Here is a 27862-nt window from a genome sequence, read left to right on the forward strand (position 1 = left end):
GCAATCATACTTTTGTAAAGCATCGGGAAATTGAAAATCTAAAGTTTGTTTTCATATACCGAATTTACTGCACTTACAAATGTTCACATCTTATATAACATTTAATATAAAACACCGAAAATTAAAACGCTAGAATAAAGGGATAGATTGGAAAACAGGATTAGGAATATCACTGTACAAGAACTGAAAGGGACGTATGCGAATTGTGATACCTAGATATTTATGAAAATTGGTACCCTGACTAATTGTGGATCGCTAATCATTGTGGTGATAGTCACTTGGTGCGGAAATGCCTTATTTAACCACTACGTATAATACATACAGCACGCAGTAACTGAGTGAGACTGTGCCGAGTTATACCCTTAAAACGCCGGAAAAAGGCAGAAAATAAAAAAAAATGTGTGCTAGTAACCTGATACCTACAGGAGGAGTCCTCATGACCAAGAACACGGCAGTAATGTCACACAAGCTATGTTACCACCCCAACACAAACTTATAGTTTTTCAAATATAACGTATACCATTTTATGACATTAAAACAATTGGTATAGAAGGTGAAAGAAAATAAACAAAAGGCGGATTGTAAGTTTTGTCACATAAGGAAGATACGAGGCTCTAAATTTGAGAAATTATGGGTCCGTACAGAGAAACGAGCAAATGTACAACAACAACAAGACTGCAGAAAAACAAAATGTACAGTAGGGAGTAAAACACAGCATGTACACCATCCAGTTGCTTACAGGCTTGATACAGAATTCACCCCAGAAAAGGCACATGTTACAGTAGTCGTAGAAAGAAGAAGTCTCATATGACATAATGCGGAAATGTGAACAGGAAGTCTTCCTGTAGCGCAGCAATTTTAATGACGTTTGTGATTAACCGATATCTCGAGCCGTTCCCGAGAGCTATAAAACGAACTGTCTTGGAGTTGCAACACTGCATAAAATCCTGCATGCCTTCCAAACCTCAGAAGCGACGGCGCAGCACCTGAAAAGATTATAGAGGCGTGTGACCCGAAAGGTAACAAAAATGTATATGTATTACACGTAGCGGGTAAACAAGACATTTCGGATAATATTCCTAAGTCCTAAACGGCACAAGATTTAAAAATATAGGCACTAGACCTAAATTTTAAGTCTTGTGCCGTTTAGGACTTGTGCCGCGAAATTATTTTTAGGTCTTGTACCGTTTAGGACTAGTGTCGTTTAGGTCTTATGACGTTTAGAACTTGAACCGCGAAATTATTTTTAGGCCTTGTGCCGTTTAGGACTAGTGCCGCGTCTCTGGCATTTCCGCACTGAGTGACTATCACCACGATAATTAGCGATTCACAATTAGTCAGGGTATCAATTTTCATAAATATCTAGCTGTCAAGGTTCGCATACGTCTATTGTGAATATATATGGCGTAGTTACTCAAATATCCACGTACACACGCCAATTAATTTCTTCGCTGTAAAAGCACTATGATGTCTTATATATATCAGGGGCGAATCCAGGATATGATAAAGGGAGGGGCTAAACCATAGTTTACCGCTTTATCCAGTGTAAAGCATGATTGAAACCCATTTTATCCAGAGTGTACCTGAGCGTCAAGGGGGGCTACAGCCCCTATAGACCCTCCCTTGGATCCGCCACTGTATATATATATATATATATATATATATATATATATATATATATATATATATATATATATATAACGAAATATTGACAGCTGCAATAAGCGTAGGGAAAGTTTTTCTATTCGTGTTGAAATCGTGATCCCACCGAACTCGAATTATAAGCTATTGATTTTACTATAGTTCACTCAACAATGAAATAAACAACATCTCGGATTATACGCAAAAGTGGGGGAAAATAGTTTTATATCTTTTTTTTTACAAGTAAAATGTAGTATAAACAAATTACAATACATTTAATTTTAAACCAATTTGTCATTACAATATATACGTAACATAGTCTTACATTAGTATACCGGTACTGTTTTAAATAAAAGATATGGGCCACAACACTGAACTTTCTCGTTTCCAATTTTTTAAACTAAATTACGTTATGCGGTAGTTATATTGCTGAAACGTTTATTTGCGAATACGAACAGAAGTATATGGCGTTTTGGGGAAACTTCATCCGAAGATAACCAAACCCACAAGAGTAAACTACCCCTTGTGAATATTCTAATAAGTTACGTAACTTTATAGGTCATTAATGAAATATTCATTTATGAAATATGAAGAAAATCGCCTGAGTCGTTTTTCAGAATGTTCGAAGAGAAACTCCCACCGAGTAAATTGCCCCTTGTGGATATTTTCAGAACAAATGAGTTATGCCATATTGTCAGTTTTATTAATATATATATATATAGTTTTAAATGAAACATGAACAAAATCGCCTAAGGAGTTTTTTGAGGAAATTGTTTAAAAAAAACTCGTTCCAAGAGTAAACTTTTTTTTCTCAGAGCAATGAGTTCTAGTATAGTATAAAGCTCTTACTAGTTTATGAAATATTGATATATGATATATAAGCAAAATCGTTAGAGCCATTTTCAAAAAAAAAAAAAAAAAAAAAAAAAAAAAAAGTAGGGGGCCGCGGTGGCTCAGTGGTAGAGCGTTTACCTCTGGTGCTAGGGGTCCCGGGTTCGATCCCAGCCCCCGCCAAGTGAACCTTGTGGTGGACAAACACCATGTGCATGGGTTTTCTCGGGGTCCTCCCGTTTCCTCCCACTTTGTTCATTCCACCATTTCATTCATTACTCATTACCTAACCGGCATAATCGTGGGACGTAAAACTCAAAGATTTCATTTCATTTTCATTTCAAAACAGATGGTCGAGTGATCATCGCAGCTGGACTGTAGGCCAAGTATCTTAACCTTTTGGTTGTAAAAGGCTTATTTTTATACAAATTACTACGTTTTTTTTTTGTTTGTTGTACAACACAGACAACAGTAAAAGTCATAAGCTTTATATTTTGATTGACAATAGCTCGCCAATTTTATATTTCCTCAAGACTATTTTATGCTCATTTTAATGAATTATATAATAAAAATTCACACGTTGTGGTTTTTTAAATATGTTATGCCTATCTTTGTACTATTCCCATAGACAATAATGTTAATTCTAAAATCAATGCAGCCGTTTGTCCAAACTAATATGGATTTTTGTATTGATTCACGTAGTACTCTAACATATATAGGATGGGTCCAAAGTCACCATGTGAGTATAACTGCGAATAACTTTAAAAAAAATATTACTTTCCATTGATATTTCACAGAATTAAAGACCAAGGATAGTAGATTGTTTACACTTATGTGTACAATATAATCTCAGGTAGATGTCCACCATCATGGGCTTCACAAGTATGGGTCGTGTGTAACATGATTTATGACAAGAGTTCGAGTGCCCGTACTTCTGCACGAAAAATGAAATGAAATGAAATATTTAAGCTTTACGTCCCACGATTAGGACGGTTAAGCTAAAGGAGACGGTGATGATAAGAAATGAATGAAATGGTGGAATGAAGAAAGTGAGAGGAAACGGAAGACCCCCGAGGAAATCCACGAGCATAGCGTTTGTCCATCACAAAGTCCGCACGGCGCGAGCTGGTTTCGAACTGGGGACCAAAGGTGAACGCTCTACCACTGAGCCACCGCGCCTCCGTACTTCTGCACCAGTATTGTCACTGAGCTACTATATTGATTGTGGTTCACATACACTTTGTCCTTCAGAAATGCTTGTAGAGGTTTGGGCACTCTTACCAGAAGCGTTGACCTCTGTCATTTATCATGTGCTGCACAGTGTCCGTATCTGTGAGATCGATAATGGCGAACATCTACCTGAGATTATATTACACACATAAATGTAAAGAATCTTCCATCTTTGATGTTTAAGCCTGTGAAATATCAGTGGAAACTAATGATAAAAAAAAAGTTATTCACAGTTATAATCCCTTCGTGATTTTTGGCCCACCCTGTATAAGTTTCGTTCGATCTACCTGCCGAGGATATGGCCTATGGGAAATGAACCTCATCTTTCTATTTAATTTACCTACACTACTCATTGTCGAACAAAATCTTATTCACTGCGCCTCATTTTTCTGCTGTTTTCCGCAGATGGTTACACGGTTAGTCTATAGTTTTCAGTGGTGAAATTGTGATATTCTGTACTTCATATTATTTTTGATTGTGTGTGGGATTTTATAATTTAACATTGTACAGTACTTTTTTTCCACCCATCTTCATACCAAAGAGTTTTATATATTCAAATCAGAGATATTAACCAATTAAAATACAAATAACATAAAATTCTATGAAAGAAAAAAAGACGTGGTAATATGCAACGAAGGCGACGTGCCTGCAATAATCTATAATATGCTGGAGTCTATAAATATTGCATATAGCTGTGGACAATATTAGTGCAAATTCAGAGAGAACGAAACATGCATAGTGTTCGTGGCACTTTGCATTTAGGATGTTTTATATGATATGTGATATTATATTTTATAGTTGATTCATATTAATACTTACATAGTCTTCATACTTAATACTAACATAGTCTTTAGGGAATTTGTAATATGAAAGAAGTAACTTTATATGTTAAGATGGGTCGAAAAGTTATTCTTCGATTATCGATTTCTAATAGTGCGGAAAAGTTGCGTATTTAGAAAAGGGGGAAAATGTTGAAGAATATCCTAAAATTTTTCTTCAGTTCGGGCAAATGTTTCAAGAAAATGACTAAAGACGATTAATTATTACTGTAATGCTGAAATTTTAAAGATTTTTTTGCTTCTAATAGCATAAAATTATTTTAGTTGTTTAATAATGGTAAATTATTCTTTTAAAACCACAGCGCTAAACTTAGAATTCGCGCAAATGTCCTAAAATTAGTGAATTTCGGTAAAAAAAAAAAATATATATATATATATATATATATATATATATATATATATATATATATATATATACATATATATATATATATATATATATATATATATATATATATATATATCTTTTTAACAAAGAGACCCACTTTTGTATTAAAAATATACAAGCCATTTTTAACTTTTTTTTCTAGAGGAATTGTATACATTCAAATCTGAGATGAAAATAGTCGCTTGCAGCTCTTCACCCATTTGGCAAAATTATTCTTGATAAATGACCCAGATCTCATCACGTGGAGGTGGCTGTAGTTCAAATTGTATCCACGCCCTACTCAACCTTCCAACTATTCAGGATATGTTAAATTATGTTGTTTCGCCATTACCAGTAGAAGGTACTCTCTTGAAATTGATTTCCGATTTAGTTTAATAAAGATTACAATGTTGCTCTTATATAACCACCTCTATTATCTCGTCCGCACAATCCTTCGGCGGACTCTGTCCAAAGCTTAAGACGCTTTAAAACTATTTGTGTGTGACAGGAAAAGTGTATAAATTCAAACTCAGATTTGTATTTGTCATAAATAATAAAATATTTTCTGTTTTGAAGCTTTCTACCATTGGAGGAAATCGATCAGCTCAGTGTAGTCCTTGGCATCAATATGTATTAAGAGTGGCTTAAAAGTTCTGACAGATTTCTCCTTCGTCTGATGATTCCTATAGCTTTCAGTATTTTTCTGCAACCCAACTTTTGTATGTGTTGTCTCTCAGTTACTATCATCCACAACATATTCTCAGGATGGCAAAAAAAAAAAAAAAAAAAAAAAAAAACTTTTCTCTTACTGGGCTGATTGGTCCAGTCATTCCCGATGGTTGACATACGTACCAGGTCTTACGAATGTCTCACACGAGTCTTACGAATGAACTAAAAATACTAGCCATTTACATTGAGAAGATGTATGTCGTTGTCTGGTTCGATAATAAGCATTCAAGCCGGAAGCCCGAGTACACACTCGCCATTAAAAGCGTTCCCTATGAGTGGGATTCCAAGTACACACTCGCTAAATGCAGAGAATTAAAGAAAGAAAGAAAGAAAAAAAAAACATCATTGCTCTGCCAGTTACGGAAGTTTCACTACCAGTAGGGTAGAAAGATAGGGTTTTATATGCTAATTGGAGGGATTAAAGGATACCAGTCAGTGAAATGCGAGAGAGTGCGTCTTTAAGGTCTTACAAACAATGAGATGCATGCCGAAGAACATTAAAGAAAACATCGATCCAGGAGTTAAGAGAAACCTTATCTTTTGCCATCCTGAAAAGATGCTATTGGTGATCATAGTGGCCGAGAGACAATACAGACGAGGGTTGAGTTACAATAGGATACTGAAAGCTAGAAATCAATAGACGAAGGAAAAATCTGTTAGAACTTGTATGCCTTCCTTACTAAGTTTTGATGCCAAGGACTACATTGAACTGATTGGTTGGACGAAACGAAAGCTCTTATCCAATCCAATGGTAGAAAACTTGACAACAGAAAATATTTTACCACTTGTGCCAAATGAAATTCAGAGTTTGAATTTATAAATTTTATCTGTCATACTCAAACAGTAGAAAGATGTGTAAAAATTTGTTACAGAGTCTACCAGAAAAGTGGGGACAATACAGATGGCTACATTAGCGCAACATCGTACTCTTTGATGCGTAAGTTCGACCGGAAATCCGATTTCATGATAACACGCATGACCAATAATGATGAAACAACATAATTTAAGAGTTTCCTAGTATCTCTATGGCTAGTGTAACATCTTGAGTGCGAGAGACTCCTGTTCATATATACGACTGACTTCTACCAAAAAACTCCATCGTTTCTACCATGTGTATAAACTGCATTGTATAGTCCAACGAAGATTATAGAAAAAAAAACTTGGAGATGTATGAGTTTTCTTTTGAAAATAAGCTCGTAATTTTTGATGGGACAAAATACCAAACATATTAGATTTTTATTTAAGATATTATAAATATAGAATAAATGCACGTACAATTTATTTCTTAAAAACATTTTATTTATTTATTTTCCGGAACTTAGCCACCTTTTAAAGTTGATCCTTACTATCAACAGAGATACGATCAAGAGAGGATAACAAAGAGTTATGTTACTGTACCTACTTATTTTACTAATGCTTCTCCGTTACACTGATACCTACATATCGTAATTATTTATCTGTAGTTTTGTTTAGGGCTATTTTGATTATTTGTTTTCGCATTTGGAGAAAAGCGATAAACGTTTTGATAGATAAATTACTACCAATCCGTATCTGCATGTTAAGAAATTAACATTTTTTTTTTTTAATGTGGTGGCTATAAAGTAAAAGAAAGAAAACATAAACAACATTTAGAAAAAAAAGAACTACCTTGTAATTTTTCCCCCTATCTGCCTACCAAACTTCAATTGAACCTATAAAAGCTAGCTCATTATATTTCACTAACGAAGGCCACCAAAACCTAATAACAATGATCGTAAACATGTGTGGAAGGAGAAAAGGTACATAAAGAATTAGTCACGATCGTTCAGCAGCGAATAATCTTAAAATGTATCTGGGCAATTATTACAGAGACCTGTGAAACCGTAAGCGTGAATTGAACTACCATATAATCTATTCATGTAATCAGTATTTTGTAGTACGTATTCAAGGCTTGCTCCTAGCTTAATTGTTCTCATTTTTTTTTATGTTATAAGAGCTTAACATATACACATATAAAAAGTGGAAGCTTTTAAGGAATTGTTGTTTGGCAGTACAAGGGTAGAATTTTCAGTGTTGTATTTACGAGGTTAAAAGGCTTCGTATTTCTTCATGAGCTTCTTTATACCTAATTACTTTACGCTTTGTAATTCTGTTCTTGCTTTAAAGCGTAAACCGTCTTTTAAAGGCTTATTTAAGAATATATTGTTTCACTAAATCATATACTTGTTTGTTAACAAACAGCTTACAAGCATCATTTATTCAGTTTCAAAGCGCTTTTCTGATTATCAAATAGTGTTTCGTGATGGATATTTAAGCAGAATTTTTTCCACCTTCAATAGCGCTAAATGCTTGGGGAAAACCGGTTCGTCTGCAAACTTCTGACTACGAAGAAGAATTAAACTGCAGCTTCTACTGCGTTTTTGCAAGAAGCAAAAAAGCAAGTACAAAAATAGTTTGGATTATTAACCACAATTTCTTTTAATTAGCTAAAAATACCAAGAATGTGTTTTTAAGATAATGAACGTTGCAGGTGCATAATATATGTATAAATACCTTTCTCATATACTTAAAGACACCAAAAATAAAATATGTGCCTCAAGAATACAGGTGCGTTAATTCTCCTTGATTAGAGAAAAATGTGTAGATCAGTGAGAACAAAAATATATTTCATTGTTTTAATTCTTGAGAAAAATGTTTCCTTAAAAAGGAATGTTAGATAGCTATGCAAAGGGGGTTTGGAAGGTCACGAAGTAAAATAGCACATATTTTGCACAGAAAAAGAGTACATCTCTGATATAGTGCCATGCAAGTTGTCTACAAAGTATTTTTTTTTTTTTAATTTTCTGACCCATTCATTAGAAAGAAAAGAGAAGTTTCGAACATTAGATTATTTATGCGAGAATTCGTTATTTTGTAATATTTACCTTAACGTCCCACAAATATGCTATTTTGGCAAAATAAGACTGGTGATTAATTGGATGATTATGAAAGAATTGACGGAATGAGAATATGGGAGGAAATTTTTTTCTGTGGTTCACCACAAAGTATCTAGCCTGTTATCGAACCAGGGACACAAGAAGTAAGCACTCTACCACAGATACACCGTTTCAGCTAATGCTATTGACTAAACAAGACGAAAATAAGATTATCACGTTTTGTAGTTGTTGTAGAAGTCTGGTCTTGTCAGAATTCTTGAAGAGTTTTTTCTAATCTTGTCCCATTTCTTGGAAAGCCCCCCGTTTCACCTCGAAACTGTTACCCTCTCGCTTTGGAAGTGTATGTACAAATTTTATGCCCGGATTTTTCTTTCCCTTTCTTTCTTTTAGTATCATGTAGAAGGTATCAGAATATTTCTGCTCCGCGAGAAGTCCAACGAACACTAATATAACATTTAAACTATATTTATTATTGGATGTATAAATGACTAACGTATCTTTAAAACATTGATAAATTCTCTTCATAATATGCTTATATAATCACTTTTTCATTTTATAGTTTTTATAGTATGAACCATGTTACACTGAAACAGTGTTTCAGATCTACATATGTAAGAGTTAAGTGAATTAGTGTTGGTCAGGAGATTCGAGAAATTTCTCGTGTCGCCTCGAATCGCAGGCAAGTAGTTCCACCCTGTGTCGTTTTATATAGTGTAAAGTAGACTATCAACACAACGTATAAGTGCAATTGCCAATTTTACATTTGACTGAATTACGTTTCAGTTAAAAAAAAAATTACAATAACAATAATATGCTTTATGTTATGAAGTATGTACAGCTCTACTTTTAGTACAATCTCATTTATTACAACTTCATTGCTCTAAAATTTAGAATGAACTTATTTTTCACTTAAATAAAAGATTTGTTGCAAAATAAATAGTTGACTCGAAAGAATGTTTCACTAATAAGATATAAGAATTGGAATTTCCGATATTCATTTTGAAACCAGTAAATTCAGTGACTCATTCTCTGAATCACTTATCACCAAATCTTCGATACTATTAGGGTTATAATTTTCAAATTTTGTATAAATATTCTCCAAGATACAGTTTTGCAGAATGTGATGCCTAACAGGGAGTAACCGCTGCGACTATTTACGTAGCTCCAGTGAAATCGAAATTGCATAAACAAGTATCATGAAGACCAGGAAGAACTTGTACGCATACATCTTTCTTTCCGTGCGAAAAAAAAAAAAAAAAATCTGCTTGTCAATAAATTGTTTTTATGATGTTTGAAAGGTAACAAAAATACATCGGAAAAAAATTCAAAATGAAATTTCATTTTCAGCTCTGGAGTGGATTCAGCGACGACGGTAGAGGGAGACAAGGGGATCAGGTTCTAATTACGATTCACGGTCGGAATGTCTTGAACGGATTATAGTGGTTTGGATATCATTTTGAACTGTAGGTCCGCGTCTCACGTATCAATAGTGAAAACGGACACTGAACTTCAATAAACAAACCAAACAATATTTTTTTTTACATAGTTTTAGTTATCTTCTGTAATGAGATGTAAAATGTAAATTTATATTAAAATTACACATTTCTTGTAGATTTTTTCCCTGACTCACAATAATGCATAATTTATTTAGTTTAGTGCTGAAGTTCCGTGGAAAATTACCAGCTAAACTGTACAGTGTAAAATTAGTTTTACAGTAAAAACTATTCTGATGAGCCATACACTATACTGCGGTTTCTATAATGCGCTTGAAGTGTAAGAACGAAGATTTAGATATTGTTTTCTTTCAAATGCTCCTAGTATTGTAAGTCAACTCGGTAAAACATTTTCGCGTAGATTATTTCTTTAATTTTATTCACTTCTTGACTATTAATTAGGAAAATTTAACATGTATATTTTCCTCATGTATGTTACCACAAACAGAAAAAGTGAATTTTATTTGAAAATCAAAATAATCTACCCATACATGCCATTTATTATTGACAAGCCATCTTTAAAAATCATATTTAAATTACAGAATAGTTACGATTTAATGATATGAGGAGATATTAGATCAAATACAAGCAACAGTTCGTTGATATATTCTAAAGGTCCGAGGGAAATAAATGACACTATATGTACTCTAAAGGTCAATCAAGTATTTCTGAATAGAAATACAATTCTTAAAGGTAGTTTCGATAAGTGTTGCCTACGAGACAAAGAAGGCCGTTTTGTTCGAGACGAGACGAAAAATCATGACAATTTTCGTCTCATTTCCGATACGTTAATCGAGACGAGACGAAAAATCTTACGAGTCTCGCAGGCAACACTTGTTCACCCTAGTATTAGTTCTCAAACATTGTGTTAGTGTTACATCGTGTCGCCACGTTTGGCCTGATCCTCGTTTCGCCTAACCAATTATCTGACACTTTTATGACAGATAAATGATAAGATTTGTGTCCGCCATTTTAGGCGAAAAAAGGATCCTTGTTTGGCCTAATCCTCGTTATGCCTAAAATGGCAGAAATAAGAAAAAATCGTGGAAATTCAACTAGAGGGAAATTATATAACAGAAAATTCCCTAGTATATAAAGAATTAAGAAATGCAAAATGTATAGATTAATATTATATTAACTATTTTCGAGGAGTTAGAATTACCAAAACTCCTTTATGTATTTACTAGGACCATGCATATATACGAATATATATGAGTAGATGAATAGCAAAACCCGTATGTGCCTCGTGCATATTTATAAATTAAAAAAAAACATTTTATCAACATAATGAACAATATTTTTCAACGTTTAAAGATATGTAAGTCATTACATAATATATAGGCTTATTCCAATAGTAAACATGGTTTAAATACTATTATATCACACTCTTCGCGAACCTTTCGTGACGAGTAAGATTTTTGTTAACTTGTAGATAAACTTAAGGGAAGAAATCAGGGAATAAATTTTGTACACAAATTTGTGAAAGGAGACGAGAAAGAAATCGAGACTAGACTAGAAAATCCTTTTTTTTCTAGAATTGAGAAGAGAATTTTTTCAAGAATCGAGACGAGACGAGACTTCTACAAAATATACGAGACGAGACGCGAAAGCCTTATTTCTCGTTTCGTCTCGTTTTGTGGACAACACTAAAGAAGATTTTACGAGTAAATGTTATTTTTGCTAAGTTCATGCAATACAACTTATATTAGTATACACTATAAGCATTTGTATGCTAATTTCACACTAATTTTGTTAACTTCTTTATAATTTTCCTAAGAAGTTTTGATAAACTAACTTTGATCTATCTCCTTTATACCCTTTTAAAAAAATAGTTTCAGGCATGTTTGAAACATCACAAGTATGGATAACCAAATTTTTTTTTGTATATATATCATAGATATTAAATCCATCCGACAATATATCGTACACACCACGCGAGATTATTGAGCAGGTGTGTTAGTCTTAAAGACAAAGAATTAAATTGCCTTGTAATTAGTACAAATTTTAAAAGTTCTTTTTTAATGAATATATAATGATTAAAATGGCACTAGTTACAAGTAAATGAGAGAGTTTTATGTTCTCTGGTAATTGAGTGGAATATTTTGGAACATTGACAAGGAGTGGAAAATTAGGACTACTTTGTATTAGTATTATGTAATTATGCTTGTATAATATAAAAACTAATAGCCTTGTTTTCTTTCTCAATATATTAGGTGATTGATGGTCCATGTTAGACTTTGTTATAATATAAACGTGTGTGGCCTCTACTTCTACCAATAGCATTGAGGAAATGCTAAAGAAAAAAATCCTTGAGATTTGGTGTGGTTAGCAACAAGTATCACTGACTTTCCGTTTGACGTCATTTACAGACTATAACCTCTGTAACATAAAGATCATTATCATGGCTGGAATACACTTGCTTTGGCAATAAATAGGCATTATCTTCTTGGGAGTTACTTGGATTTTCTATGCACAAGAAATAAAATTGGTAAAATAGTGATTTTCTTTTCTCTTTATTTCACCCGCAAGATAGATTAGAAAAAAATTATATTTAAAGAACATAGACCAAGTAATCAAAAGATTTTGATAATTAATTAAACAATAAGCACGCGTTAATTAGACAAAATATTTACATTATCGTGTCATTACATGGATTCTAACATAGAGAACATACTTATGTGGTCTAAAGTATTAACTAAATAAAACTCAAGTGTATTTGGTCTTCCTTTTTTGAAGAAAAAAAAAAGTAAATAAAAATGGAGATTTAATTTGATACAATGCCCGAAAATGAGGCACAAATGGGACTTGTGATTAGGCTTAAAATAGAACAATGAAGCCAAATATTCATTCACAATTACGATTCATCCCATTTAAATTACGTTCGTGTAGATTGGTGTGTTTCTGTTACGTAAGAATCAGTGTTCGTACGTTTCCCTAAGAAAAAGCGCACGAGTACTAACTCCGCGCGAAATGTTAGACCATACACTCACCGTGTAAAATTTTATAAAAGACGTTCGACTTTCTGTCTATTACAGGATTGCCAGTCTAGATTATTTTAAGGTAGATTTGTTAGTGCCAGAAATACCGCCACTTTCTTGTTATTGTTGTTTATATTAAATCATCTGTCGAGTTCCGTCTATAAAAGGTTAAATTGCTCTAATGGGCCTTAGAAGAACGATATTTTTTTAAAAAACAGATTTTTGTCGTTTTATGTTTAACATAGTAGGCAAAGATTATCGGCAAGTTCAGATGTTGGATGGGCAACTTTACTACTATTGAGTATATCTGAGAGTGATATGTGGAAGTGAAATTACGAAGATTGGTGTCTGTGTGTGTGTGTGTGTGTGTAGTGTTATGTCTACTCAATTTTCTCTGTACGCTTCGCCAGTGCAATAGATAGTGAAATGAACAAATATTGGCATAATATTTAAACATTGGGAACTCAAGAAGAGTTCTCTTTTTCTGAAAAACTCTCGTGGAACATTTGACTCTTCGCTAATTAAAGCAGTCAGCTTTAATTTCATAGGCTTTGCATTAAGTAGAGCAAGCAAAACACGTACCTGGAACACGTGTCCGTTTCATTTGAATGAGGAATTTATATTTTACTATACCAATTTTCATTTCCTTAACTTGATGCGTTCCTGAGATATACAATTTCTGACAAAAAATTTAAACCCACCCCTCTCGATCCCTTAGGATACAATGGCATGGTAAAAAAAAAAAACAGCTCAGGTTAGGCACTGACTATGTTCAAAAATTCATTTTAACAGTTTACCTGTTTTTCTGTTATGATGTGACGTATATATATATATATATATATATATATATATATATATATATATATATATATACACACATCAGTTGGGAAGTACTGTCTTACGTCACAAATCCTATGTACTTTCCAAATTTCAAGTTTTGCAGTTAAGGAGGTCGTTGATTAGTCAGTCAGTGAATCAGTCAGGATTTCTTCTTACTTTCTTTTTCTTTCTTTTCTTTTCTTTTTTTTTTTTTTGTATTTGTACGATAAAATAAAACCAACATCAAATGTTACATTTGTTTTTTCTGTTTTCAGAATAGTTGCATATCATTGCGAAATTATGGATCGTTACAGAAATAAAAAGAATAAAATAAATAAAATAAGATAAATAATAATAAAATAAATTACATTTTTTTCCACTTTGTTAAAAACCAAATTTTTATTTTATGCGTTACTAGCAGCGTTCACCCCGCTTCGCTGCGGTCACCCCGGAACGCAATAAACGTTGTTACTTAGATAATTTTTACTTTTTCGCTTTCAAGTGATATGATAAAAACCATAGAAGATTGCAGTAAATGTTAACATTATATCGCCTGTCATTTATGTTAACCCGCCCCGCTTCGCTGCGGTCACCCCGGAACGCAATAAACTTTGTTACTTAGATAATTTTTACTTTTTCGCTTTCAAATTGCAGTAAATGTTATTATAGCGCCTGTCATTTATGTTAACCCGCCGAGTCACATGGTCATGCGGGTTGCATATAAATACGTTTATTTTTACCTATGATGAACTAATAACAAAGGATTTGTACGTATGGACACTTGAATGGTCAATTATCTCAAGACACTGGTAATTAAAAATTAAAGTGATATGATAAAAACCATCTAGGGTCCAAATCATAATAACCCCCCAAAAATGAAAGAAATTGGTTCAGCCGTATTAGCGTGATGAGTTCACAAAGGATTTGTGCGTTCTCTTTTATATATATAGATAACATTCAAACTGCTTCAAAACAGTAAAATCACATCAGGCTGAGAGAATTTAAAACTGTATGCTTTATCTATCAATCAAAGAGTTAAGAATTGACAGGGGATTTCTCGTATTTGCACAAAATAAATAAAACATAATGGTGTAATGTAAACTCTTTTAGACTAACGTTAGCACTAATCCACTCTTCTACTCTTTGTATATACACATTAGAGTAATATTTTTAAAAAAATGGTCGGTGCAACAACTTGTTGTGTTATTCCTGATTCAGTTTGAGCCTTGATAATTCAGGTGCATTTCCTGCGTTACTGCCTTAATTCTTACAATATATATTGTCCAAATCTGCGTATTATAGAAAACATACAGACTTCGGAAGTGTGATCCACTCTGTATGTTTTTGGGTAATGCTAATTGAAAGTTCTCGGCAGAAATGGGTAATTGTATATTTCAATAATTAAGATATTTGAATTACTCTATACTGATTTTCTCAAAGAAACAAATTCGTTGATGTTTTCTTAGATAATACCGAGAGTTTCCATGGTGAAGTATTTTCTTGAAAGCTTTCATATGTCCTAAAATTGAATATTGTTCACCGACATGGAATATAGCTTGTGCCTCAATCTTATCCCGTTTCGATTTTGTCAACTTTTTCTTGCTATTGTCAAACAAAGAGTTCCTTCAGTGCGTAATCTGAATAAAACAGAGCTCCTATACAAACTTAATATTCAGACTCCACTTACTCGACGCATGGTGGCAGACTTGCTGCTTCTCCATAAAATTATCAATGGGAAAATTAACTCCAAACTATTGGTTTCCGTTCTTAATTTTCGCTACTCGCAGTCATATGTTGCTTACGTATGTAACACCCAGGTTATCAATTATACAACGTTCCTTATACTTCAAGCTGGCATCGTATAATATTTTATCGTCAGTTGTTGATATATTTGACTCTGAAAATCATTTTAGAAACAAACTAAAGTCTCTGTAAATGTGATACATATTCTTTTTTTTGTTAGTTTTTATTTCTTATTTACTTTGTTACATTGTTTCCGTGTAAAGTGGACATACATCTGTATCTAAAACACTTATAAATAAAGAAATATTGTTAAACATAACGTGTTATCAATTGAAACACTAAGCGCATTAGTCGTTCTTTCAGAAAAAAATGTTCCGGGGGAGCACACTTAGTATTCCGGAGGGGCACTGCTGGTATTATTCTATTTATTATTATATTATGGACGTATTATTTTGGTCTTCTCCGGGGGTCACTCTCAGAGCTCCGGGGGGGAAGGGGGCAGTGTCCCCCAAAAAAACGTGTCTGGAAGAAACACTGAGCGTAATTAGTGTTGTTGGTTAGAGACCTATACATAGCTTTAACTTGGGATTCTAGAACACAGCTCGCACCAGGAACTGAACCCGGATCTTTCACGCCAAAGTCTCGTTTGCTAACAATATATGCACAATGAAGCTCTATGTATTGGTATTTACGACAACAAATATGATGCAATTTAAGTTATTATCTATTCTTTTGCTTTGTACGAAAGAAATTTTTAGAAGCTGACTTAAGAGTAATAGTTTTTAAAAATCTCAAACCTTCAAGGATACGCACACTTTCACCAAGTTATACTCTTATTCCGGAGATATGAATGCACCTCATATAATAATATTTCATGTTAGTATAATTAAAGAAAAATAACGCTACGGCAATTCAGGCCTATAATTAAGCCGTAGATCTTTTTTCACGTCCAGAGGACAAGCGCTTCTGTCTAACAAACTCTGTATACTAATATCCACATAGGATACTTTACACAAAATTATTGCAGAGCTCTTTATATTTTTTCTTCATAGTATCACGTGCAGATAATTTTATATACGAAGAGAATATGCTCCAAGAAACAATACTAAATTATACGAAGCATATTTTAATGTCCTATTTAGGCAATACTACCGTTGGAGACATTTTTATACGTCCCTTAAAAGGAACTAAAGATTCTTTATCTCACAAAAGAATCACCTTGGAACTTAACAAGATAATTGAAAACATTTGTATACTAACTAATTTTGAATATCAACACGAAAAGGTTTTTTTTTTATTCCACGACTTATAATTCTTACAAATAGTGTACATTTATTATAAATTATTGTAGTTATTATTTAGCTTAAACATTTAGGTAATCAATATAGTAGCTTTTAATGGACAGTTTTTAGTTGTAAATCTCGAGTTTATTATCTCGTAAAATTAAATGAACAATTCCAACATTCTAGCCTAATAATTTTTCTGTACTTTACAGTAGCAAACATTCTTAAAAAGTACTATATTATTGCTATTATTATTCCATCGTAGTGTATATCTCCTCAAGTTAACGAATGCAAACCTTATTTAGCCCTATCCGTTGATCTAGTGGCTAGTGTGTGTGCCTTCGATCCACGAGATCCCGGGTTTGATTCCCAGTGAGAGCACGTGAAATGCATTACCTTGGTTGGAATCCAACCTTAAACTGTACGTTAATATCTCAAAGAGCCTTGGTACTAAAAGGATTTGGTTAACCTCTACAAATAAACAAAAATAATTTAGAAATAATTTGCTAACTTATTAGTGCAGTAAGACAAATTATTTAGTAATCTTAAATGCAGGTTCTAATTCCTTTGTTCAGTGCTAATATAGCCAAATAGTTATAGGGCTTACAGTTGGTGCTCGAGGCACTGGATTCAATTTCCGGAAAAATATAGAATTTTCAGTGTTAACCCATCATCATGAAAAGCATTTTGAATTAAAATGTAGAGAATTGTAGTTTAGGAAGCCAAAATAATGATGAACCCGTTGTGCTGACCATAAATTATTTAATTAAAATCCCTGCATTTGAACGTAATTCTTCATAGGTTTAACGTCTTGCCGTTTAATTTAAGTGCGTTGGCAGTGGCGGATCTAGGTCAGGGCCGGGGGCCTAGGCCCCCCAGTTTTTTCAGTGACAAAATAATTTAAGCTATTATTTATATATTTTTTGAAAGTTTATATATACCTATCATAGTCTGGGTACTGGCTGGCCCCCTGAGTTTTTACCTTGTAGATCCGCCACTGTGCGTTGGTTGATTATTTTAGACTTTGATGTCCCTTTATAGCACCGATGCTATGTCAAACATGGACTACAGTTTAGTGTGAGGTTCGAATATCATCTCGTCCTACTGAGAATCAAACCCGGCACGACAGGTGGTAACGCTAACTATTAAGGAACGTTAAGTAGTTACTCTGGAAGGTAGTATTTTTTTAAGGCTATGAGAAACTGACTGTATCTAAATACTCCACGCACGGGAAAATTTCTGATCGCGGGTCATTTGTATACACTCGGCAATAATTGAAGGTAATGGACAAGAATGAAGGTAAGCAGTTGCAAATTATCTTTACTCTTTGAAAAAAAATCCGGAATGTACTTGCATTGACAATGATTTTGTTAGTCGATGTTCGTGTATTTTCTTTTTATTTATTTATTTATTTATTTATTACGGAATAAGTGTTTAGACATGTAGGTCGATATAGGGAACAGATATAATATGTGCTTATAGAAATGCTTGCTGACAGAAATGAGCAGGTTCATAGTGCAATGAGATGGTCGACTCATAAATTTCCAAATTATGGATGAGCGAAGATCAGGCCAACCTTGAAGACTGAGACTGAACATGTCAGTGCATGCCTAAGTACACGTGAAGAACTTCTCGAACATTTTACATTGGCATTCATGTATGTTATATAATATGTATAATGTATTTGTTAAAATTATTATAAATTGTGCAGTAGCCTTATGCTATGTTAAACTGGTATGTTTTACCAATTTTAGTATTGCTCCTATTTTTGTTTTTACTTTGACAATTTTAGAACTATCGAAAATGATTTCGTAATGTTTCGTAGCCCTCAGATTTATTAAACGACGAAATCGTAATTGTATTTTTTTATCATTGAGACAGCATCATAGAACCATTGGTGTAGAAATTGAGAATATGAGAAAACAGGTTCAGAAAGCAACAAATTACAGATGTCTTCACATAAATCTAAGCAAACAGTAGTCTTGGGCGTACAGCAGCTTTTGCTCGTGCTTGGTTAATTAGATAGGTGGTGTAATCAGGTAGCGGATGGTACACGTACATTCGTATTCTTGTTTTTCCATCGTTAATGAATGGAGGCGACTAACTTCACACGAAATTTTCTTCTCATCCTTGATTGAAAAATTTGCAAAAATGCCATTCCTTAACCTTTCAGTTTGTAAACAATGAATAGCTCTACGTATATAATTTTAGATCTAATAGAATACAGTTCTTATAATTGTAGAACTATTTCTACATCGGGTTTCCATTATTATTTTCTGAAACCATACTACATTTTTACATTCTAAGTAATTAACTATGTAGATGATTTAGTATACGTTGGAAAAAGATATGCAATCTTGCTGTCGACTCTACGTATTTATGTGATAACTGTTTTTCCAGTGTCGATTTTGTGGCATATGAAGCGAATAAACATCTGACGACAACAATATTTTATTAACGTTTATATGGAATTCATCGCGAACGTTCTATTACGATGCAGAAAGAAAGGACTGCTACCAATGGTAAAGAGAACACTTTTAGTCAGTGGCGCCTCGTACCAAAATGCTCAAGGTAGGCAAATTATAATAAAGTGTATAATGTAGTACACAATAAAACTAAATTTATTGTATACTCGCCTATGTTAGTGGCCTAATATTACAAGACAGTGTAGTCCCATGAAAAATCAGCGCCTGGGGCGAAAGTATATGACGGTACCCATGCATATGACTGAGTGAGGTCGACAGACCAGCCACGAGGCACCATCAAGGTTGGCGCGAAACGTAAGAAAATTTTCAACAATAGACCTTGCTTTTCCTTGATTTGGAACACTTTTTATTGCTTTTTCTTTACATTTTGTACATGCATTTCCCTAACATAACATTATAGAACTACCTCCTAAAGCAGGAAGAGGATTTAAGTACATACTAGTAATATTCCAAGTACACTTTTCTCTTTTTTTCTTTTCTTTCGACCCCTCGAAAAATGCGCTCCCTTATTTCGGCGCCCGGAGCCGTCGGCCCCCTTCGGCACGGTACGGTTACAAGAATAGATGATAAGTTTGTTTCAAGTCACCATTACGTAATGTCTTATGTAAACAAATCCGAATTCATAATTGTTTATATTAATATTATTAATTATTGAATCGATGGGTCTTTATAAAAGTCAGTGTCAAATCATCTTTAGGCTCGTTGGCTTTGTGAGATCTCTGAAGGCACGAGGTCCTGGGTTATCGCCCACCGCTTGCATTGCTACTGACACAACAAATGAATCATAACTAACATAATAATAATAATAATAATAATAATAATAATAATAATAATAATAATAATAATAATAATAATAATAATAATAAATTATTTTCAAATGGTTATACCGTCTTGCTTAATATTAGAAGAAACTATACGCATCAAAGGGAATACCATCGACAGATTCGATCGAAAATCGCCCTACAAAATGTGTGTCTGAAGGGGGAATGATAATTTAGTTTGAAAGACAGCACACATGCTATTGTAGGGGGTAGGTTGTTCGTTCTGTTTGTAGAGGGCATGGCGGAAAGAGTAGAAGGTGGATGCAATGCGGTGCTAAATTCTTGTCACTCTGGTCGCTGGTATCTGACACGCGAACTTTGCTTGTATTTATAGTGATCTTCAACTTAATGTTATCAATGCTTGAGCTAAGTGAATTCAAAGGAAGATATTTAGCTTACAATAGCAAAAGAAACAGCAATATCATCAGTTCATACTAAACAACTTTGAAGCTTGAACAAGCCAATATTGCTCACTACATTTTCCCCTTTTTCTTTTCTTCCTTTCTTTCTTTTTTCTTTTTTTTCTTTTTTTTAAATATGAAGTAATACACTCGAGTATATATAGGTCTTCTTCTATCGTTTTGTACTTAATCTATCTTCGTAGGACCGGGTAAAGGAGTTGATAGCGAGCAGGTAGAGTGATTACAGAACACTTGACAAAATATTTACAATAAATTCGGGAAACGCTGATAAGCATAGTTAGACTGGTAGAGTTACTAGGACGGTAGATTTTTTTTTTTTGCTATTTATTGTGCAAAATAACTATTTAGTGTGTAATAATAAATATACTGTGTCTAGAATGGAAGGAAATTCCTTGTTTTGCTTTTTATATCTTAAATTAGTTTTTGATTATTCAATATAAAAAACAAATACGTAGTTTTCTTTTGATTTTACAAAAAAAAAAAAAAGAAAAGAAAAGAAAGAAAGAAAGAAAAAGAAAAAACGAAATTATTAGTTTAGTGTCCCATGATTATGTCCCGTGGACTAAAGGAGACAAACGATAAATGCTAATGAATTACTATGGCAGAATTTGGTGGAATGAAAATACGGGAGCACCCAGAGAAACTTACGGACACGATGTTGTCCACCAAACTCACTTGACCGGGAAGCGAACCAGTACCCATTGCACCATGGGTGAGCGTTCTATCACTGAGCCACCATGTTTCCTTGATTGTTCGAGAATCTATCATATTTCTTTATTTAGTGTTGTAATTCTTAACTTTGTAATTCTGGAGGGGTCCCTTAAATACGTATATATAACACTAGCCTGCGATGATTTTATTGCGTAAGTGCAATATATTTATGTAATGTGGTGATTGCCACCTAAGACGAAAACTAAGGTTTGTTTTGTCTCATCACATCACATTTTGTGACAAAATCGAGATAATCGTTTTACCTATTCATTCATATGCGTCTCAAACCAGGACTAAACATCCTGATTAGCTGAAATGCTATTACTCTCATGGCATGAAATGTTGTAACGGTAGCTAAACAACAGCTTATCTTGTCCGCCTAGCGGCATTGTTTTGTTTGCTATATTGTTTTTCCTGCGAATGATTCATACAGTTTCGTTGTAAACTCCCTAATTGTGCTCAGTGCTTTGAAGCCTCTAATATCGTGGTGTGCGTGCTTAGTATTTAGTGTCGAAAGTGAATTGCTTGTTCGTAGAGTTTTCGGAATGCAGCGTCGAGATTTTAAGAATAATCCAGATATATTCTCTTATATATGTGGGACATTTGTGCCCATAAAAAAAACGGCGCAATATAACTTCTTTTGTGTGAAAGGCTTATCTTGCGTAATTTGGAGATTAGGGAGATTAGGACAAGAGGTTTGTCGAACATGCATTGAATAACTACGGCAATGGATGAAAGGTGAAAGACGAGCATTACCGTTTGGAATCCCCACTGTGTGGCATGAGCCTACTGACCACATCACAAATTGCTACTTTTGTTCTGTGAATATGAAAGGTTCCAACAGTAGGAACAGGGCTAAAATTGCTTACCCAACTACAATTCCATCCGTCAGTTTACCAGTATCCCATGGTCCTGACATACCTGTCCCACAGCCACAAGACCAATTAAACGAAGCCTCTTCCGAATCTCCTAGTGACAACAATGACGATTCAGACTTTGACCCACAAGAATCAACAGAGCCTATACTTTTCGAACAGAATGGTTTAAATGATTTAGTTCGTGACCTTCGTCTCACAAAGGAATCTGCCGAACTATTGAGATCACGACTAAAGGAGGGAAACCTGTTGATACCAGAGACGACGTACTATTGGTACAGGCATCGTGAACAAGAATTTGCTGCTTTCTTTTCTGCAGAACAACATTCCGGAGTTAATACTACAATTAGGATCGCCTGACTATGATCGATCCCAATGGAGACTTTCATCGATGCTTTTAAGCGGAGTTTGAAGTGTGTACTCCCACACAGCGGAAACAAGCTAGCATCCATTCAAGTTGCTTATTCTGTTGTCATGAGGATAAACTACGACAACCTTGATTTGATGTTGAACAAGATAAAGTACCACGAACATCAATGACAAATATGTGAGGATTTTAAGGTCATCAGTCTTCTGTTGGGTCAACAGTCAGGCTATACCAAATCCCCATGCTTTCTGTGTGAGTGGGACAGTCAGGCAAGGGCAGTCTACTGGACTCAAAAGGAATGGCCAGATAGGCAGTGGAATGTTGGTTCGAGAAACTTAAAACGTGCAGGTCTTGTTAATGCACATGATATATTGTTACCTCCCCTTCACATTAAGCTTGGCTTAATGAAGCAATTTGTAAAGCCTATAAATACTGAAGATGAGTACTTCAAATATCTGTGTCAAAAATTTCCTGGCATCAGTAATACAAAACTTAAAGAGGACATCTTCGATGGACCAGATATTAGGAAACCTTTTAGTGACGCAAATTTTGAAAATGTCATGGACCAGAACGAGCGATCAGCATGGCAAGCTTTCCGAGATGCAGGGAAAACTTTCTTGGCAACACAAAGGATCCAAACTATAGAAACATGGTGGAAAGAATGCTACTGTGTTTTAAAGAATTGGGTTTTAGCATGAGTTTGAAAGTGCACATGCTGTTTTCCCATTTGGACTATTTTCCAGACAATCTTGGAGTCGTGAGTGAGGAACAAGGAGAGAAATTTCATCAGGACCTCAAGGAACTCGAAAGTCGTTATCAAGGAAAGTGGAATTGCAACAGGCTTGCAGACTACTGCTGATTGTTGCAGAGAGAAGATTCTGCCACTAGTCACAAGTGGGCCGCGACAAGACGCAGTTTCTCAGGGAAGATGCGTAAAATCCACTAGTGTGGATTTTTTGTGTGGTATGTCATTATCTATGGGTGTGTTATTTCCTCCTTTAAAATGGCGCAGATGAGGGCACAAATTGAAAAACACTATGTAGTTTACGTTTGCTTGGTTTAAGAGTCTTACTGTTTTATAGTGAATGTTTATCCATAAACATCGCTCTTTTTTCCCGTTTTCTTGCCTTGTTTGTTTCTAATATCGTGATTACGAGTTAACTTACTGTCGCATACAGCACTGGAAATACAAATATAAGATATTAATATTGTTTATATTAGTAAGTGTCCTAGTATTCGTAGCAGTGTTATGAATAGCAATAAACCATTAGATATATTGATATTAGCAATGTTAATATGCAATTTGCAAGAAAACCTGATGTGCAATGACTAAAAAGATTTTTGTTCTGAATTCTGTACACCCGAAATATGAAAGGTGGCATACTATACTTCATGCAATGATCCAAAAGTTAAAATTCGCAGGCTAGTGTAATTATCCAAAGTTATGATTAAAATGAAACAAAAAGTTCAAAATCTGAGTGTAAAAATGCCCAGACAATTTCGCCCATGACATGGGAGATGGATACTTTATTCTTTTGGTTCAATACATCGTTATATATCTTAACCGTTAATCATGATTATGAACCTCCCATTTATTAGTTAACTTGAAGTGCAAAGTCCCGTTTCAGCACCGAGGCTACAGGGGATACAGACTTCCAGAATGAAATGGGATCTGAACTACTTTAACACGTTCAATGCTCTCCATATGCGTAACTCGAGGGAGGTAATGCCCACTAGAACATCCCCTTCTCCGTTCTCAAGTTATATTTCTGCTCCATGGGGAAAACTTTGTCTCAGTATTTTATGTAGAAGGAAATGATGATAGAAATGATCACCTCTATCGCTCCCCTCTTATGATTTCGAATCCTGGTCTTACCTCTAAGTCAATCTTTTTAAAATCATACTGTTGGATTTTTGTATGCAGAATCAACACAAGTCACTGTATATACTACTAATACTAAAAAGAAACTAGACAATTCTCGATATCACTTTTTTTGAACACAAAAGAATTTCCACTTGTCACTTCCAGCTGCGCCATTTCCCGTTGTCCTTTGCCACCCAGATGACATCACAGCCACGACAGCACTCTAGACCACATGCGCATGCAGCCACCTTCTAGTCTTTCCATCATGGTAGAGGGTATGCAGCTAGTTATTTAAATGTCGTTAGGCAACACTTACAAGTATACGTGTGTGTAATCTGTAAATTCGTTGTGTGCGGATCATCTGTATTTGCAATACCAGGACGACATCAGCGAATGCCTATTGTGCAATTGTCTTTCTGTTTCTGTATAACTAGAGTATGAGAGGTTGGGTTTTCATTCCTCAATTTCCGCTTAGGAGGTTCGTGAATTTTCAGTGGTCCATCAATGATGTACATCAGTGTTTTCCAACCTTGTTTACCTGGAGGCCCCCTTCATAAATCTTACATACTTCACACACTCCTCCCCCATCCTTTTTCCTCGTTCGTCATACGTGATTTTTGACTGAGACTTCAGATACAGCTTTGAATTCTCAAATTTTCAATACTACTACTACTATTATTATCATTACTGCTACTACTATCACTACTAACGATAATAATAATAATAATACTCTATTCTCACGAGTTTATAGTTGTAAGTACAGTATTATTATTATTGTTGTTATTATTATTATTACTACCAGATTTGGTTTTTATAAAATCACAGTTCTTACTCAATAGTTATTTTGCGTTTGTGCGATATTTAATTTAATGCTTCTTTGTTACAATATTTATATTTTTAAGGCTTACCATAAGAAAAATCGTAATTTTATATATACATTCTTGGCTTCTTGTAAATCAGTTATGAATTATTTAAATGTCGCTTTTATTTATTTATTTATTTATTTATTTATTTATTTATTTATTTATTTTAGTACTCTCAGACATACCGACCACTCTTTCGACAGTAAGTCTTTGTGATGTTCGTATGCCGATCGTTTAAGAAAGATAACATACCGAGCAGGAACAACATGTTTATCTTCTATCCACACTGTCTCTCCCTCTCGATTACTTTCAGGAGAGGTAGTTGGTGAGTACTTCAAATTATATGCCCGTAGCCACACTCCCTCTATAAAAATTGTTGCAGAAGTACCTTAGGATTCTGAAACGTGGATATTTGTATAGCGCACATATTAGTTCCTAAGTGAAATCTGGATTCGACTACGGTAGATCCTATAGTTTTGGAACTAGAGACCTTTGAAATTCATTTTTCATGTTGTCGGCAGCCTATAACTCCGAAAGAAAGCATTTGTGCACCCAGGTTGGTCTATACTTTTTGTCTTATCTTGCTGTCAGGAATAACCTCTCAAATTTTTGAAACACCCTTTATAGTATCCGCATAATCCAAACTGCCAAGAGTAATCCTACCCTAGCCTTAAGCCATATCGGTTGATTGGATTACCGAGGTCCTAGGTTTTATTCCCGGCAAAGGTTTAACATTTCTTCATCATCATGTCATTTCAGTATCAACACACAAGAATTAAGCCTATGTAGGGATCATCCAAGAATAAGGAAAATAAAGTAAATCCATATTCAAAGCCTGAGCTGGAAATGTTGAACAGTATAAAAAGTCGCGGGGGCCATCTTGGATTTTAGGCTATCAGAATAGTATGAAAAAAATGAGATCCTATTTTTTTCTCATATTCATACCACTAACAACATCAATTTAGATTTTGCTTTTACAAATATATACACAATATTATATTTAATGACATATGGATCTGTGTTAATTAGCGAATGAAGCTAAGTTGACATCTTCACCCCATTGAATATCTACTGGGGTTACATAGTGCTAGCCAACAAATACCTCGTAAATGGAAAGGGGAGGGGGTTGAAGAAATATCTCAGGATCTGCAATGAGTGTTTTGTAGTTACGCAATTCTATTTACTTAGTTTTGTATTATGTAAGATTTCACGTAGTGATCGAAAGTACGTTTTCAAACTTTGGAGTCCCACGTGTAAGGAAAGAGTTTCAGTTTTAAATCATTTTCGTGCGTTGATTGAATGCGTCAGTAGGCGATTGGATGTCTTATGCAGTCTATAAAACCACTTGTCTAGATCAGTCTCCACCCGGAATAGGTAGGTTTTAGAGTCCGCAGCTCATCATCATAAATCGTGTTGTGTGACATAGTCAAGGATTTTACCCCAAAATTAAAACAGTGGAGTGTGAGAATGTACTTCCTAATAACCAGAAATTGACCTTGACATCTATTGGTGCTACCAAGAAGTAGAACCGACCTTGAAGGTTATTTCCATAATAAATTATGAAGTGTAAGTAAATAGAATTTATGAATGAGATCCAGACTAATATTTTAGATTAAGGAATACTGCTGACGATGAATTGCTAAAATTAATGATGGGTGTGCCAGTTTTAAAGAGCATCTGGTTCCGTTTTGTAATTCGACTCATAATGACTTGTCCTATAGTCGCTTATCAATTGTTGTAAGCTTCTGGTAGGTCTGTTATTATACTAAAGCTCATGTCTTTTGTCTACCTGTGTTTTTTTACGTAAAATATTGCTTACTTGCGGCGGTAATGAAAGTTATGAATTCTTATGACATGTATGAGGATAAAGTGGACAATTTTTGAATGCTTTTACATCCGTATCCGTGTCTTCTTGGGTCCAATGGTTAATACGAATATCTTTGATTCAGATGATCTTCGGTTTGATTCTTGATGGGGCATATAATATGTTTTTTTTTTTAATTCAGCTTCCTGAAGCAATTAGAAATCTACTTACGTTGGGTGGAAATGTAAACCCCATGAAAAAACAATTTCCATAAGTATTTGGACCTGAAGAACATTTCTAAATACAAGATCGCTTTAGACCCACATTCTCATCCTTAGCGTTGCCTTCCTGACGAGAAATTTTAAATCCGAGACGAAACCAGAAATTTCTCGTGTCTCGTGGAAACACTAGTTCACCCAAATATGAGATCTCAATCCCTGTTTTAGTGTTACATGATCCATAGTAAGAAAGGAAAGAGCATCATAGTGATTGTACGAACGAAATGAAAACAATTTATCAACGTTTAAAGATATATATATCAGCGGCGGCTGGTACTATATGTTGCATGGTTGTGCAACCGGATATTTTTTAATACTAAAACTATTTTTAAGTATTAAAGTAGTGTATTAGTAAAAAATAAACCTCTGCTCTTGAGCGCAAAACAGTATTGATGCATTTCTGAAAAAAAGTCAATTAAAAAACGGAAAGAAAGAGAGAGATTTACATTTCCGGTGGCAGCGAACGTTGCCACTGGAAGCAGTAACATTGAGCATATGGCAGC

The 27862-nt window shown here is 34.3% G+C and overlaps 1 protein-coding gene across 1 annotated transcript in view; it reads right to left on the reverse strand.

Annotated features, from left to right (window-relative positions):
• LOC145694087 (uncharacterized) overlaps nucleotides 1-27177 on the reverse strand; it is a 119322-nt gene extending 92145 nt beyond the window's left edge. Inside the window, exon 1 of the mRNA XM_081770215.1 lies at nucleotides 27172-27177. The gene's annotated coding sequence lies outside the window, so the exon portion shown is untranslated. The remainder of the gene's footprint in view (nucleotides 1-27171) is intronic.
• Between the last annotated feature and the right edge of the window lie 685 nt (nucleotides 27178-27862).

The sequence above is a fragment of the Thermobia domestica genome, chromosome 9 (assembly GCF_964235325.1).
Source record: "Thermobia domestica chromosome 9, izTheDome1.hap1.1, whole genome shotgun sequence".
NCBI lineage: Eukaryota > Metazoa > Arthropoda > Insecta > Zygentoma > Lepismatidae > Thermobia > Thermobia domestica.